General features: G+C 39.4%; 1 protein-coding gene across 1 annotated transcript in view; it reads left to right on the top strand.

The window, feature by feature from the left end:
- Positions 1 to 18,422, top strand: part of FOXK2 (forkhead box K2) — a 525,324-nt gene that overhangs the window by 280,687 nt on the left and 226,215 nt on the right. The window lies entirely within an intron of this gene.

Below are 18,422 nucleotides of genomic sequence, written 5' to 3'. Positions count from 1 at the left end.
TAAAATCAAAAGGTGCTCCAACAAAGTATTAGTGCACACTTATGCAACCATATTATTTTATTTTTACTTTCCCTCCTCTTCATTCCTGCATGGGCTCTGCTTTTAGACTTGATTGGCTGCTACTGAGATCAAACAGAAAGTGAAAGTAAAACAGCCATTTTACAAATGTTTGCTAAAAGCAACCACTAGATGGCGTTGGTTTGCAAGAAATCGCATACAAATCAATGCATTACAGCCACTTCTGAGGATTTTTTATTTTGCAAAAAATTGTGACTCGCGGTTTTTAAATAGCGGCGATTAATCTTCGTTTTAAATCGCAATTAATCGTACAGCCCTAGTGTGTGTGTGTAAATATATATATGTGTGTGTGTAAATGCTCTGCATTTCATATATTATGTTTTTCCCACGAGTTAGAAAACCTTACTAGAGGATTTATTTTCATTCATTTGGATTAAAAAAATTATCCAAGTTTATTGATTCAGTAGTTACGGTTTCAAATGGTTCTTCCCTGTTATCTTATATATATATATATATATATATATATATATATATATATATATATATATATATATATATATATATATATATATATATATATATATATATATATATATATATATATATATTTCTCCAACATAGGTGTGTCCGGTCCACGGCGTCATCCTTACTTGTGGGATATTCTCTTCCCCAACAGGAAATGGCAAAGAGCCCAGCAAAGCTGGTCACATGATCCCTCCTAGGCTCCGCCTACCCCAGTCATTCTCTTTGCCGTTGTACAGGCAACATCTCCACGGAGATGGCTTAGAGTTTTTTAGTGTTTAACTGTAGTTTTTTTATTCAATCAAGAGTTTGTTATTTTAAAATAGTGCTGGTATGTACTATTTACTCTGAAACAGAAAAGAGATGAAGATTTCTGTTTGTAAGAGGAAAATGATTTTAGCAACCGTTACTAAAATCCATGGCTGTTCCACACAGGACTGTTGAGAGGAATTAACTTCAGTTGGGGGAACAGTGAGCAGTCTTTTGCTGCTTGAGGTATGACACATTCTAACAAGACGATGTAATGCTGGAAGCTGTCATTTTCCCTATGGGATCCGGTAAGCCATTTTTATTCAGACAGTAAATAAGGGCTTCACAAGGGCTTATTAAGACTGTAGTCATTTTCTGGGCTAAATCGATTCATAATACACATATTTAGCCTTGAGGAATCATTTAATCTGGGTATTTTTGTAAAATAATATCGGCAGGCACTGTTTTAGACACCTTATTCTCTAGGGGCTTTCCCTAATCAGTTCCCTTCTTGGGAACAATAATAGACTCCTTAGAAATGAGGATTTTTCTGACAGAGGCCAGAAAAACAAAACTTCTAAACTCTTGTCAAACACTTCATTCCGTTCCTCTTCCTTCCATAGCGCAGTGCATGGAAGTAATAGGTTTGATGGTAGCGGCAATGGACACAGTTCCTTTTGCGCGCATTCATCTAAGCCCATTACAACTGTGCATGCTCAGTCAGTGGAATGGGGACTATACAGACTTGTCTCCGAAGATACAAGTAAATCAGAGGACCAGAGACTCACTCCGTTGGTGGCTGTCCCTGGACAACCTGTCACAAGGGATGACCTTCCGCAGACCAGAGTGGGTCATTGTCACGACCGACGCCAGTCTGATGGGCTGGGGCGCGGTCTGGGGACCCATGAAAGCTCAGGGTCTTTGGTCTCGGGAAGAATCTCTTCTACCGATAAATATTCTGGAACTGAGAGCGATATTCAATGCTCTCAAGGCTTGGCCTCAGCTAGCAAAGGCCAAGTTCATACGGTTTCAATCAGACAACATGACGACTGTTGCGTACATCAACCATCAGGGGGGAACAAGGAGTTCCCTGGCGATGGAAGAAGTGACCAAAATCATTCAATGGGCGGAGACTCACTCCTGCCACCTATCTGCAATCCACATCCCAGGAGTGGAAAATTGGGAAGCGGATTTTCTGAGTCGTCAGACATTACATCCGGGGGAGTGGGAACTCCATCCGGAAATCTTTGCCCAAATTACTCAACTGTGGGGCATTCCAGACATGGATCTGATGGCCTCTCGTCAGAACTTCAAGGTTCCTTGCTACGGGTCCAGATCCAGGGATCCCAAGGCGACTCTAGTAGATGCACTAGTAGCACCTTGGACCTTCAAACTAGCTTATGTATTCCCGCCGTTTCCTCTCATCCCCAGGCTGGTAGCCAGGATCAATCAAGAGAGGGCGTCGGTGATCTTGATAGCTCCTGCGTGGCCACGCAGGACTTGGTATGCAGATCTGGTGAATATGTCATCGGCTCCACCATGGAAGCTACCTTTGAGACGAGACCTTCTTGTTCAAGGTCCGTTCGAACATCCGAATCTGATCTCACTCCAGCTGACTGCTTGGAGATTGAACGCTTGATCTTATCAAAACGAGGGTTCTCAGATTCTGTTATTGATACTCTTGTTCAGGCCAGAAAGCCTGTAACTAGAAAAATTTACCACAAAATATGGAAAAAATATATCTGTTGGTGTGAATCTAAAGGATTCCCTTGGGACAAGGTAAAGATTCCTAAGATTCTATCCTTTCTTCAAGAAGGATTGGAGAAAGGATTATCTGCAAGTTCCTTGAAGGGACAGATTTCTGCCTTGTCTGTGTTACTTCACAAAAAGCTGGCAGCTGTGCCAGATGTTCAAGCCTTTGTTCAGGCTCTGGTTAGAATCAAGCCTGTTTACAAACCTTTGACTCCTCCTTGGAGTCTCAACTTAGTTCTTTCAGTTCTTCAGGGGGTTCCGTTTGAACCCTTACATTCCGTTGATATTAAGTTATTATCTTGGAAAGTTTTGTTTTTGGTTGCAATTTCTTCTGCTAGAAGAGTTTCAGAATTATCTGCTCTGCAGTGTTCTCCTCCTTATCTGGTGTTCCATGCAGATAAGGTGGTTTTACGTACTAAACCTGGTTTTCTTCCAAAAGTTGTTTCTAACAAAAACATTAACCAGGAGATAGTCGTACCTTCTTTGTGTCCGAAACCAGTTTCGAAGAAGGAACGTTTGTTGCACAATTTGGATGTTGTCCGTGCTCTAAAATTCTATTTAGATGCTACAAAGGATTTTAGACAAACATCTTCCTTGTTTGTTGTTTATTCTGGTAAAAGGAGAGGTCAAAAAGCAACTTCTACCTCTCTCTCTTTTTGGATTAAAAGCATCATCAGATTGGCTTATGTGACTGCGGACGGCAGCCTCCTGAAAGAATCACAGCTCATTCCACTAGGGCTGTGGCTTCCACATGGGCCTTCAAGAACGAGGCTTCTGTTGATCAGATATGTAGGGCAGCGACTTGGTCTTCACTGCACACTTTTACCAAATTTTACAAGTTTGATACTTTTGCTTCTTCTGAGGCTATTTTTGGGAGAAAGGTTTTGCAAGCCGTGGTGCCTTCCATTTAGGTGACCTGATTTGCTCCCTCCCTTCATCCGTGTCCTAAAGCTTTGGTATTGGTTCCCACAAGTAAGGATGACGCCGTGGACCGGACACACCTATGTTGGAGAAAACAGAATTTATGTTTACCTGATAAATTACTTTCTCCAACGGTGTGTACGGTCCACGGCCCGCCCTGGTTTTTTAATCAGGTCTGATAATTTATTTTCTTTAACTACAGTCACCACGGTATCATATGGTTTCTCCTATGCAAATATTCCTCCTTAACGTCGGTCGAATGACTGGGGTAGGCGGAGCCTAGGAGGGATCATGTGACCAGCTTTGCTGGGCTCTTTGCCATTTCCTGTTGGGGAAGAGAATATCCCACAAGTAAGGATGACGCCGTGGACCGGACACACCGTTGGAGAAAGTAATTTATCAGGTAAACATAAATTCTGTTATATATATATATATAAAGCATAAATTTTCTTTTTTAAGACACGATGAGTCCACGGATCATCTTAATTACTAATGGGATTCAATACCCAAGCTAGAGTACACAGATGATATGGGAGAGTCAAGACAGGGAACCTAAACGGAAGGCACCACTGCTTGAAGAACCTTTCTCCCAAAAACGGCCTCGGCCGAAGCAAAAGCGACAAATTTATAGAACTTTGAAAAAGTGTGAAGAGAGGACCAAATTGCAGCCTAGCAAATCTGTTCCACAGAAGCTTCATTTTTTAATGCCCATGAGGAAGTGCCGTAACTCTCTAGGGGGGCTGTTGTCCAGCAGTTTCATATGCAAAACATATAATACTCTTCAGCCAAAAAGAAAGTAGCAGCCGTAGCTTCCTGACCCTTGCGTTTTTTCCTGAGAAAACCACAAAGACGACTGACAACAGACCACGTCCAAAATTGTGCAGAAGTCTTTCCTTCTGAGAAGGAGGATTAGGACACAAGGAAGGAATAACAATCTCCTGATTAATGTTCCATTCCAAACAACCTTAGGAAGAAATCCTAATTTAGTACGAAAAAACTACCTTATCTGAAAGGAAATAAGTGAAGTATTCTGGATTTTATCCTCTCCCATTTTCTTATGTAAATGTTATTTATATATATATATATATATATATATATATATATATATATATATATATATACACATATATATATATATATTCCAAACAGTGGTGTAAGTGCACTCTCACCAACTTTTGCAGCTTGTCAGGGTGCTATAAGGTTAATAATAGAATGTAGCAAAATCCTGGCCAAAGTTACATGACACACCTTATATAGTGACCAATAGCTGTCAATGATACAAAACTAGTGTATATAGTGATTCAAGTGAATAGTAAGGTAATTTAAACATGAAACTCCGTGTTGCTAATAAAAAGGGGGGGCAATCTCACTCCAACCATACATGCAAGTCAGCTAAATATCATTAAATGTGTCAACAAGACAGTAAATCAACAGTAAAAAAGGGGGATCGTAATTCAACCAATCATTATCGCCCTGGCTCATGGAAATCGTAATACCACCAACCAGCAGTGTTCTGACTCCTGGAGATCATAATAACACCAATCAGCGGCGTCATGGCACTCAGTGCTAGATACGTCATAGCTAAATGCATTCAAACTACGCCCACCTGTCACTAGGGACGCATATTGCCTCAGAAAACTAAAATATCCCATTTATTATACTCTCAAATATAGCGTTCCCCAGACCGCTGCATGTCTATGATAAAAAACACTATGAGGCCGCCCTTAGATGACCAGTGTTAACTCTAAATAAGTGGCCGAAACTAATCTGTATTTGTGTTAGAGCTACCATCTCAAGCATCTCAAGCAGCACAGATAACGGACAATCCGTGTCTTACAGAATCAACGTCGTGACTCTATACAAGCAGATTAGCACAAATATGTAAGCCCTGTTAGTGCCGCACTTGGTTCTTCTGCTACAGCCATCCTACCAAAAGTAAATACAATGCCGAGAACTATCCAATCGTTAGTGGGACCGCCCCCATATGGGCGTATCAAAACATAACCAAGTGTTAACCGAGTCTATATGTCGTACTGTCACTGATGAGCACACCTATCAATTTCTACCGTTACCACTCAACTGTTTGTGGCTGTGTTCTCACCTAACACAGGCTGTGTTCTCATCAAATGCAGGCATGAACATCCTAAGAGTGAGTTACACTAACAGATCGCCACTTGATCCCATTAGTCCTGCAAAAATAAGAAAATAAACGTGCTTAATCTCATGTTGAAACCTAAGTGTAATATTGATCCATCTCAATACATGAGCTAACTAAATGCATAAATCACAAACCTAAATAAAATATGAACAAAGAATAAAGTCAAATAATAAGGCTCAAAAAATAGAGCAGAAAAAGGAAAATAAGACAAATCTAACACAATTAAAGACATCCATTATCAGCACATAATGGATGATATCCATTAGTCAGCTGTATGTCGCTGTCATCCCTGTGTGTCACTATATAGTAATTATTTTCTAAGCTAAAAGGAGTCACAGCTCCTCTACTAAATTCAAAGGACTAAGTAACCAAAAAAAAGAACAAATGTATCCCTCATTACATAATTTAAAACAAAATGTATCTATCTGTCAATCAAATAGCGCTGAATGTCGGTATGGAATGAGACAGACCACCCAAATGAAGAACAACACGGGGTGTCAAAGTGTAAGTGAAACATAAAATTAAAATAAGATAAAATCAATAAGTCCATATAATGGACAGGGTAATCACAACATAATAAGAGGGCCACCTATGAATCTTCCATAGAGGCAATATAGGACAGAGAGTATTGTGCTCATAGTTCAATCTAATGTAATAGAGATATAGATGAATAGAGATAAAGAGAAAAAAAAAGAGAGAGAAAAAAAAAATATATATATAAAGAAAAAAGAGAGAAAGATGAAAGAAGAAAGAAAGAAGAGAGGAAAAGAAGCCAGAACTAGGAGAAGGATGAGAACTTAACACAAAGAGAAAAGAAGGAAGAAAAAGTGGAGAAAGAAAAAAGACAAAGAGCGAAAAGCGATGAAAAATAAAATAAAATAAAGAGAAAAAGAAAAATAGAAGAATAGAAGGGGAGGAGAGAGAAGAGTAAAGACTTATGGATCATGAACTCTCAATGATGTGAAACATCAAACACCCCACTGGTGTAACATGGACCTCATAGTTCATAGATAGCATTGCCATCCTGTGTGGGTATTAAGACCCCTGGGGCAGAGGGTACCCAGTTCATAGATCCATCTTGATTCTTTGCGTAGTAGCATGTTTCCTCTGTCTCCTCCCCTTCGTGGAATCGGTACGTGGTCGATCAGTCGAAATCTCAGGTCATTGACAGTGTGCCCTGTCTCCAAGAAGTGTCTTGCTACCGGCTGGTCTGCCTTTCTATTTCTTATGGCCAAGCGAATGCTAGACCTATGGTTGGCCATCCTCGTTCTAGCATCGTCAGTTGTTTTGCCGATGTAAAATTTTCCGCAGAGGTAATTCAGAAGATATATTACGAATTGAGTAGTGCAAGTTAGATAGTACTTGATCTCATATGTCTTGTTGCTTTCCGGATGAAGAAAGTGAGAGCCAGTAATCATCCCACTGCAAGTAACACAACTAATACAGCGATAGCACCCTTTCTTGTTTGTCTTCAGCCATGTCCATACACCCCCTTCAGGGTTGATGTCAGCTTTAACAAGATAATCTCTCAAGTTTCTTCCTCGTCTGAACCCTATCCTCGGTGCCTTCCAATTCTTGAAAGGCAGCGTGTGATCTGCTTCAATCAGGTTCCATTCTTCTTTAATGGTATGGGTTAATGGTATGATCTCCGGTGAGTATGTGGTCACAAAAGTGAGTTGATCATCTTGTTTAGATGGAGTCTCCTCTCCTGGTTCCACAGCTGATAGCACAAATTATTTCATCTCCAGAAGATCCTTTTGCCTATATCCTCTTTCAATGAATCGCTGTGTCATATCCCGTAGTTGTTCTTCGCATAATATCTCATTGGTATTATTGCTGATCACCCGTTGGTACTGGGCCTTAGGGATATTGTGTATAAGGCTGGGTTGGTGGCAACTTCTGGCGTGTAATAATGAATTACGGTCAGTGGCTTTGCGGAATAAAGTTGTGCCCAATCTCCCATCTACTTTAAAGACCCTAACGTTCAAGTAGTCCACCGTGGAGTGGCTGATTGTGTGGGTAAATTTAGTAGGACTCTCAAGGGTATTCAGATGCTCAATCCATCGTGTTAGACTATCTTCTCCATCTGACCATATCAAAAACAGGTCGTCTATATATCGACAGTAATACCTGATGTTGTCATTATTGAAGACCTTCATGATAAATGTTTCATACAGTGCCATAAACAGATTGGCCAGCGATGGGGCCACATTGGACCCCATTGCTGTCCCAGAAATCTGTAAATAGAATGTAGAGTTGAATAGAAAATAATTTTCCATAAGACATAGTGAGAGGAGACAGATGAGTACCTCTTCTGATGGGCCAATGTATGCTGCCTTCCTAAGTGCCTGTGTAACAGCTGTAACGCCATCTTGATGGGGGATGACCGTGTAAAGACTCGACACGTCGAGAGTGACCAGAAGGACTCCATCAGTAATATTCTCCAACCTCTTGATGCCAGTAATAGTCATTCGAATCACGTATATATGATGGCATAGATTGAACCAAAGGCTGTAGGTAATGATCGACAAACTGTGCTAATGGTTGGAGTAGCGAACCCCTCGCTGAGACAATAGGTCTCCCTGGGGGGTTATTGGCATTTTTATGCACCTTAGGTAAAGTATACAGCAAGGGGATTATTGGATGTTCACGGCATAAACTCCATTAGTGTGGTGTCAATTTTCTGTTTGAGCCTCAATGTTGGGTCACCCCTAAGTGGCATGTATGTTTTCTTGTCAGATAGTTGTCCAAGGATTTCTTTCTTATAGTATGTGGTATCCAACAGGACTATCGCCCCACCCTTATCGGCTGGGCGAATCACTATTGAGCTGTCTTTTTTCAAGGATTTAAGGGCTGTCCTCTCACTCCTAGTGAGGTTGTCTCTAATTCTCATTTTTGGTCTATCCTTAATGGATTTGGTGAGAAAATTTGTAAGAGTATTCTCAAAATAGCCTCAAAGCAGCATATAGAAAAACAAGATACAGGGACAGACAAGAAATACTATATAAATCAAAAGAAAAACCACAAGGAGATGTAGTGAGATTCATTAGTACTTACAATGATTCTTGGGCAAAAATCAGAGCAATTCTACTGAAACATTGTCACATTCTAACACTAGACAATTCTATAGCTAAGCAAGTTGGCAATATGCCTCAAATGACAGCCAAAAAAGCACCTAATCTTAAAGATAAATTAGTTAAAAGCAGTTTTCGTTCAAATAAATCTGGTAACTGGTTGTCACAATATAAAACCAAGGATGGCAACTTTAAATGTTAATGTTCAGTCTGTTCGATTATGATCACTGGAAATAAATTTATTGATAAATTTGGGAAACAGTGGTACATCCAGGGACACATAAACTGCACTAGTGAAGGAGTAATATATTTAGTTTACTGTAACTGTCCTTGTTATTACGTTGGTAAAACGTATAGAGAGCTAAAGGAGAGAATAAAAGAACACAAAAGAGATATAAAGAACAAACTTATTGATACTAGCAGTGTAGCACAACATTTCTTCCTATTTCATAATAGCAATAAACATGAATTAAAATTTAGAGGCCTACAGAAAATTGACCTCAGAGAGAGAGGTGGTGACTTGGATAAAAAATTATTGCAGAATGAATGTAAATGGATTTTTAATTTAAAAGCACTAGTCCCTCTAGGCATGAATGAGGAAATTAATTATGCATGTTTTTTGGGCGAATGATCACTTTCAAATAGTTTGCAAATCTATCTATCTTTTCTTTATTATACTAAAAAAATTTGAAGGTAAGGACTAATCATGTCTGGATCCCCTAAATTAATTTGATAAAATTGAGTAAAATTATTTATAAAATTAAAGATTAATTAATCTATATATGTAAATGATTTTTTAAAAATTCAAAGCTTGCCATAATATTAGCAAAGTATAGCCTTCATTTTCAACAAAGCGAGTAAATATCGTTTTATTCTATTGATATTTCACAATCTATAGTAAGATAATTGTAAATAATTCTCAGTAATACTCAATCAAAAAGGAGCATCTTTAACTTTCAAAATTTGCGGTATCTTTATATTTCCGCAGTCAAATTCTTTAAATGTTTAACACTTTAAATATGTATCAACAATAAAGATACACTGTTTCTGTTTAACAATGTTACTATTTTACCCCAAGTATTGAATGTAATTCTACAAGGCTTCAGTGAGGGAGGAGTTTTCCTCCATAGTGTTTTCCTTAAAGGGATCTCTATACACACCTGTTGATTACTGATTGTTCTTTGGAGCCGGAAGAAGCCCCATAGCCTTAGGGGTGAAACGCGCGTAGCTGGCTGGCTGGAGTGTTTGTCAGAACACTTGGAGAAAGTGCTGTCTTTCTATCGAATATGAGGTGATCAGGTGGCCACACAACAACCGCAGACCTGAAGGGTTACGAAGTCTGAGAGGAGCACCCCAGGAACTCCGGTCCTACAGTTTGGACAGAAGGGATAGAGGAGGTGCAGCCGCAAACAGTGGACTCTCAAGCTTAACTGCAAGTATAACCGCTACGGAGGATCATATGCTCAGACAGTGTTTATTAATATATGTTATAAAACCAAGAACTGGTCAAATACTTACCGCTCAGGCGGAATACTATACTGCATTAAGTTGGTTACCAGGACTGGTGAATGTTTGCCGCTACGGCGGAATAAGCTACTTTAAACAGTGTCTTGAAGTCAAGGAATGATTCATAATTATCGCTACAGCGGAATTTCATTATACGAATAGTAACCCACTCTGCAGGTTGTTCTAACAGCACCACTTGTCACACGATTTACTTCCAATCTAAAGATTAAAGACCAGCAAGGATTTTTCTGCTATACTGGGACATTTCTGTTTATTTCTGTGACTTTCAACAGTTTAACATTTATGTTTTTCAAGCCTAGGGCTGATCACCCGTTAAGATTATATCTTATATTTAATTTTAGTTTTTCCCAGCTGGTAGATATTATCATAGTGCACTATGAGAGGTAACTAATATGGTATCCTGCAGGGTCATTATTTTATTTTCTCATGCTGTCTCCAATAAATGCTCCTTTTTATGCTCCTTTTTGGTTTAGTTGATTCTTTTGTTTAATTGTTGCTTATGCCACAAAAGGTTTGATACATTTTTGACTATACATATTCCTTTATATTAAAGGGAATGGTTAGTGCTGGACAGTATAAGCTTTAAATTATCTAATATAGTATATATATTTGTGTGTGTATATATATATATATATATATATATATATATATATATATATATATATATATGTGTGTATGTATGTGTGTGTGTATATATATATATGTAAGGGTAGGAGTTAAAGGTTCCAAATTGTAGCGCTCGTAGAGAGGGAGAAACATAAAAAAGAGAACAATTTATGGCGCAGTATAAATATACTGGTTTACAGTATAATGTAAGAAATGTTGCTCACCTTTTTAAACCTCAAACATGTGAGGTATGTGAGGAGCCTTGGGGGGAATTTTATCTCTATCTGTGTTAAAGATGTTTTTCTTCGTGACCAGTTGGAGTAAGGTACTTATGGGATTCTATGCTGCTTTATTTCTTGTGCCTTTTTAAAGGTGCTTCTCCTCTGTGGAGTATGGTGACTTTTAATTTCCAGTGATGAATTTCATCTGTATGGTGTAGGTAGAATCCTTTCTTTTCTAGTTGTATATTATCACCTTTAAGGAGAGATAATAATAGACTTCCCCTCTCTGGGGTATGGTAGATTCCTATTTTAAAAAATTAAACAAATGCAAGTAGCTGATGAAAGATAAAATGTCCTTTATTTAAGCACAAAACAACCGGTGTCAGTGCTAAAGATTAAAAAGTCTCAAGATGGAGAACAGTTAATGTTTATGCAGAGCATCTTCCTCCCCCCTCCAAATTAAGACTATATCGTCTATGAATCTGAGCCAGGTAATGACATTGTTACAAAATAGGTTATTTGGCCAAATGTATTTCTCCACCCAATATCCCATGTACAGGTTGGTGTAGCTAGGGGCAAATTTAGTGCCCATAGCCGTACCGCCAACCTGTACATAGTACTCATTTTCAAACAGGAAGTAGTTTTTTTCTAAGATGAAACCAATTGCCTCCTTAAGGAATGATTGTTTTGTTTGTGTCAAGTTGGTTAATGATTGTAGCCAATATCCAACTGCTTCAATCCCCAACGCATGTGGAATATTGGTATAAAGAGCAGTTACATCAATAGTTGCCCACATATAATCATTGTCCCATTTTATCTTAGTAATCTTTGATATGGTATCGGGTGTATCCCTGATATAAGATTTGATTTTTGGCACTATGGGCTGCTGGAAGCGATCCACATATTCCAACAATGGAGAAGTTAGTGAATCGATTCCTGCAATTATAGGTCTGCCCGGGGGATTCTGATTGTCTTTGAACCTTTGGTAAATGATAGAAGAGAGCTGTTTTTGGCTCTCCTCTATTAAGAAACAAAAATTCATCCTCATTTAAAATCCCTTCATATTTGGCGTTATCCAGTAGGGATAAAAAAGGGAGTGGTCAACTTTAAAATATCCAAATGTGAGACAAAACAAAGAAATGTAAATACCAGCTTCATATCCACATACAATGAGGGATCATATACTTAAAAAACACTGGTATATCCTACAGAAAGATGACCTGCTAAGGGACAAAACCCAACTGTATTTTTAAAAGAAACAAAAATTTAAAATCGATTGTAGCCCCTAGTCAGCTAAAGGACATGAGAAATAGGGAGAACTGGATAAATAAGGGATCCATAGGATTCTATAAATGTAACAGACTCAATTGTATCTCGTGTGAATGGATGTACCATGGCAATAGACCTACAAAAAGTATTAATTCAACCTCTAATGGGAAAGAATGTAAGTAGTTTGGTAAACTGTAAAACTACTTTTGTAGTGTACCTACTTCAATGCAGTTGTAATTTCCAATACATAGGTAGAACGACGAGGCCATACAAAAAAAAGGCTATACGAGCATATTACAAACATTAAAGAGGGCCTAAAATCACACAATCTGTCTGACCACTATTGGCAGATACATAACAAGAATCCAGACTGCCTTAGGGGTACGATTTTGGAGCATGTATGTGTAGGAAAAAGAGGTGGCAACAGGGAAACCCTGCTTAGACAGAGGGAGACCTTCTGGATCCACGCATTTAATACAGGAACTCCTGCGGGACGAAATGTGGATATAGATATTGCAGCTTTTCTGTAAATGTATGACAGACCACTTACTCTTAAGGGAGATATTTTGAGCAGAACCAATGTTTTGTGATCCCCGCAACCTTAGGTCTGTTGCCTATTCTCTCTCTCTCCCCCCCCCCCCCATGGACTTTTATATATGCTCTTATATAAATTGATATGTTTTTGATATTAAGGACATCCGTTATATATATTATATTTTATTATAAGTCTGTCTATAATCCCTTCTGTAAGTTAAAAGTGTAATGTTTTTAAGGTATTAGTATAATAATTTTATTATATATTTGATATTAACTCCCTGCTCTGTATTTTTAAGGTTTTTAATATTTTCATATTAGACAAAGTCTTAAGATGTACATATATTATATATTTTAATATGTTTATACATTGTCTTATGCATTTCTATATACTATTTTAAATTTCATATAGATATTGTTAATATATGCATTTTTAGACGTTCTTGATATTCATTTATTAATAATTTAATACTCAGGAAACCATTTCTGGTTGTATAAGTCTTTATTTATATCAGAGTTTACTGTATGGTAAAAAGTGTGGCTTATATGTTGCCCCTTTATCCTGTATTAAGTTAACATATAAGTAGTCCTATTTTTAAGTAGTTGCATAAATGAGTGTGGAATAGTTTATAGATCAGTGTGACACGCAGGGTATCACACATTTTGAACCTTCTCCATACTGACTCGCGGATGCGAGCGGATTGTTGTCTGTATCCATGACAACCTGTTTGGATGAAGGGAGCATTTCTTACTGCTATCGCGCAAGACCGGAAATGACGCTTTGCGTTTCACAGTTACCGGAAATACCCTCTGCGTGTCACACTGACGATCGGAATCCCAGAAAAACAATGTAGCAAATGAATAATCATGGGCCCTATTTAAGGTGAGTCTAGATAAATGGACTCTCACCTCTGATGAAGAAGGGAATTGAACATTATAATCCCCTTCGAAACGCGTAAGGTGATACATATAGGGAAGGTTAACCACTAAAATTTGTATTGGACTAAGTTTTTTGTATCTGTGTGTCTGGAGCTTCTGGTGTTATTTAGGACATCCTTGTTATAACGAACTTTTGCTGGAGTCCTCGCATCAAACTTTCTATGTGCTGATTTCATGCCTCATAAGTTGAGGATTTTAAATTTTCCATCCACTAAGAGAGCACGAGAATCAAGGGTGTGTGCCATATTTCTACATGAGCAGAAAGTGACAAGGCCTTGAAGTCTTCGTATTGAGAGACCCACAATCAGCTTGATCCATACTACAGGAGGTGCCAAGCCCATCAGTGATATTGCTACATTCTTACCTCATAGGATTGAGGTTGCTGGAAGTAAGTGCACATCTAAAAGGGGAGAAATCGATGAAGATTGCTATTCTGACTTCATTTTCTCTTGTAAGGTGTATCCAGTCCACGGATTCATCCATTGCTTGTGGGATATTCTCCTTCCCAACAGGAAGCTGCAAGAGGATCACCCACAGCAGAGCTGTCTATATAGCTCCTCCCCTAACTGCCACTTCCCAGTCATTCTCTTGCAGCTCTCGACAAGGGAAGCAGCTAGAGAGATGTGGTGCATTAATGTAGTTTATCTTCAATCAAAAGTTTGTTATTTTCAAATGGTACCGGAGTTGTACTATTTTAGCCTCAGGCAGAAAGTTGAAGAAGAGTCTGCCTGTGGTCTTTGATGATCTTAGCAGGTTGTAACTAAGATCCATTGCTGTTCTCACACATAACTGAAGAGATGAGGTAACTTCAGCTGGGGGAATAGCGTGTCCTGCTCTGAGGTATGTGCAGTTTTAAATTTTTCTAGAGAAATGATAAGCTAGAAAATGCTGACAATACTGGATTTATTTAAGGTAACCCTGATTACAGTGATTTCATAACGACTGGTATTATGCTTGCTGTAAAGGGTAATATTTTTATTATTTACTCACATTACTGAATAGATATAACGTTTGCTTGAGGTGTAATCTGTTGGCGCTCTACAAATAACCGATAATATAAACGTTTATTTCATATTGGTGGGGCCCAGTTTTTCCACATGGCTGACTAGATTTTGCCTAGGGATAGTTTTTTAAGGCCCTCTCACTGTGAGTACAGGTTGGGAGGGGCCTATTTTCCATTAGTTTTTGCAGCTTGAGACATCCAGCTTCCCTGAAGGAGTCCCCTGAACATATAGGACCTCTCTAAGGGGTTTTTGTGCCTTCCAAAGTCGTTGTATGGGCAGGTAGGGCCACAGCAGAGCTGTGGCAGTTTGTTGTGACTGTTTAAAAACGTTTATATCGTTTTCTCCAACATAGGTGTGTCCGGTCCACGGCGTCATCCTTACTTGTGGGATATTCTCTTCCCCAACAGGAAATGGCAAAGAGCCCAGCAAAGCTGGTCACATGATCCCTCCTAGGCTCCGCCTTCCCCAGTCATTCTCTTTGCCGTTGTACAGGCAACATCTCCACGGAGATGGCTTAGAGTTTTTTGGTGTTTAACTGTAGTTTTTATTATTCAATCAAGAGTTTGTTATTTTAAAATAGTGCTGGTATGTACTATTTACTCTGAAACAGAAAGGTGATGAAGATTTCTGTTTGTAAGAGGAAAATGATTTTAGCAACCGTTACTAAAATCGATGGCTGTTTCCACACAGGACTGTTGAGAGGAATTAACTTCAGTTGGGGGAAACAGTGAGCAGACTTTTGCTGCTTGAGGTATGACACATTTCTAACAAGACGATGTAATGCTGGAAGCTGTCATTTTCCCTATGGGATCCGGTAAGCCATTTCTTCTGTTATGTGTGATCAGTCCACGGGTCATCATTACTTCTGGGATATAACTCCTCCCCAACAGGAAATGCAAGAGGATTCACCCAGCAGAGCTGCATATAGCTCCTCCCCTCTACGTCAGTCCCAGTCATTCTCTTGCACCCAACGACTAGATAGGATGTGTGAGAGGACTATGGTGATTATACTTAGTTTTTATGACTTCAATCAAAAGTTTGTTATTTTACAATAGCACCGGAGCGTGTTATTACTTCTCTGGCAGAGTTTGAGGAAGAATCTACCAGAGTTTTTTACTATGATTTTAACCGGAGTAGTTAAGATCATATTGCTGTTCTCGGCCATCTGAGGGAGGTAAAAGCTTCAGATCAGGGGACAGCGGGCAGATGAATCTGCATTGAGGTATGTAGCAGTTTTTATTTTCTGAATGGAATTGATGAGAAAATCCTGCCATACCGTTATAATGACATGTATGTATACATTTCAGTATTCTGGGGATGGTATTTCACCGGAACTACTCTGTTAAAAGTCACTAATCCTTTTAATAAGTATTTATCATGTTAAACGTTTTTGCTGGAATGTAGAATCGTTTACATTTCTGAGGTACTGAGTGAATAAATATTTGGGCATTATTTTCCACTTGGCAGTTGTTTGCTTTTAATTGTGACAGTTTCGTTTCTCTTCACTGCTGTGTGTGAGAGGGAGGGGCCGTTTTTGGCGCTCTTTGCTACGCATCAAAAATTTCCAGTCAGCTACTCTTATATTTCCTGCATGATCCGGTTCATCTCTGACAGATCTCAGGGGTCTTCAAACTTCTTTGGAGGGAGGTAGATTCTCTCAGCAGAGCTGTGAGAATTTTATATTGACTGTGAATAAAAACGTTGCTCTGTAATTTTTTATGTCAAATTTAATTATTTTACTAATGGGAACAAACCTTTACTAAAAGTTGTGTTGTTTTAAAGTTTGATGCTATAACTGTTTTTCAGTTCATTATTTCAACTGTCATTTAATCGTTTAGTACCTCTTTGAGGCACAGTACGTTTTTGCTAAAAAAGATTATAACCAAGTTGCAAGTTTATTGCTAGTGTGTTAAACATGTCTGACTCAGAGGAAGATATCTGTGTCATTTGTTCCAATGCCAAGGTGGAGCCCAATAGAAATTTATGTACTAACTGTATTGATGCTACTTTAAATAAAAGTCAATCTGTACAATTTGAACAAATTTCACCAAACAGCGAGGGGAGAGTTATGCCGACTAACTCGCCTCACGCGGCAGTACCTGCATCTCCCGCCCGGGAGGTGCGTGATATTATGGCGCCTAGTACATCTGGGCGACCATTACAGATAACATTACAAGATATGGCTACTGTTATGACTGAAGTTTTGTCTAAATTACCAGAACTAAGAGGCAAGCGTGATCACTCTGGGGTGAGAACAGAGTGCGCTGACAATACTAGGGTCATGTCTGATACTGCGTCACAGCTTGCAGAGCATGAGGACGGAGAGCTTCATTCTGTGGGTGACGGTTCTGATCCAAACAGATTGGATTCAGATATTTCAAATTTTAAATTTAAATTGGAGAACCTCCGTGTATTACTAGGGGAGGTTTTAGCAGCTCTCAATGATTGTAACACCGTTGCAATACCAGAGAAATTGTGTAGGTTGGATAAATACTTTGCGGTACCGGCGAGTACTGACGTTTTTCCTATACCTAAGAGACTAACTGAAATTGTTACTAAGGAGTGGGATAGACCCGGTGTGCCGTTCTCACCCCCTCCAATATTTAGAAAGATGTTTCCAATAGACGCCACCACTCGAGACTTATGGCAAACGGTCCCTAAGGTGGAGGGAGCAGTTTCTACTTTAGCTAAGCGTACCACTATCCCGGTGGAGGATAGCTGTGCTTTTTCAGATCCAATGGATAAAAAATTAGAGGGTTACCTTAAGAAAATGTTTGTTCAACAAGGTTTTATATTGCAACCCCTTGCATGTATCGCGCCGATTACGGCTGCGGCAGCATTTTGGATTGAGTCTCTGGAAGAGAACCTTAGTTCATCTACGCTAGACGACATTACGGACAGGCTTAGAGTCCTTAAACTAGCTAATTCATTCATTTCGGAGGCCGTAGTACATTTAACCAAACTTACGGCTAAGAACTCAGGATTCGCCATCCAGGCACGTAGGGCGCTGTGGCTAAAATCCTGGTCAGCTGATGTTACTTCTAAGTCCAAATTACTTAATATACCTTTCAAGGGGCAGTCTTTATTTGGGCCCGGTTTGAAAGAAATTATCGCTGACATTACAGGAGGTAAGGGCCACGCCCTTACCTCAAGACAAAGCCAAAGCTAAGGCTAGACAGTCTAATTTTCGTCCCTTTCGGAATTTCAAAACAGGAGCAGCATCAACCTCCACTGCACCAAAACAGGAGGGAGCTGTTGCTCGTTACAGGCAAGGCTGGAAACCTAACCAGTCCTGGAACAAGGGCAAGCAGGCCAGGAAACCTGCTGCTGCCCCAAAGACAGCATGAACCGAGAGCCCTCGATCCGGGACCGGATCTAGTGGGGGGGCAGACTTTCTCTCTTCGCCCAGGCCTGGGCAAGAGATGTTCAGGATCCCTGGGCGCTAGAGATCATATCTCAGGGATACCTTCTAGACTTCAAATTATCTCCCCCAAGAGGGAGATTTCATCTGTCAAGGTTGTCAACAAACCAGATAAAGAAAGAAGCGTTTCTACGCTGTGTACAAGATCTGTTATTAATGGGAGTGATCCATCCGGTTCCGCGGTCGGAACAAGGACAAGGGTTCTAC

Source organism: Bombina bombina, chromosome 1, assembly GCF_027579735.1.
Source record: "Bombina bombina isolate aBomBom1 chromosome 1, aBomBom1.pri, whole genome shotgun sequence".
Classification (NCBI taxonomy): domain Eukaryota; kingdom Metazoa; phylum Chordata; class Amphibia; order Anura; family Bombinatoridae; genus Bombina; species Bombina bombina.
Note: the sequence above shows the minus strand (reverse complement) of the source record. Positions and strands in the feature narration are given on the sequence as shown.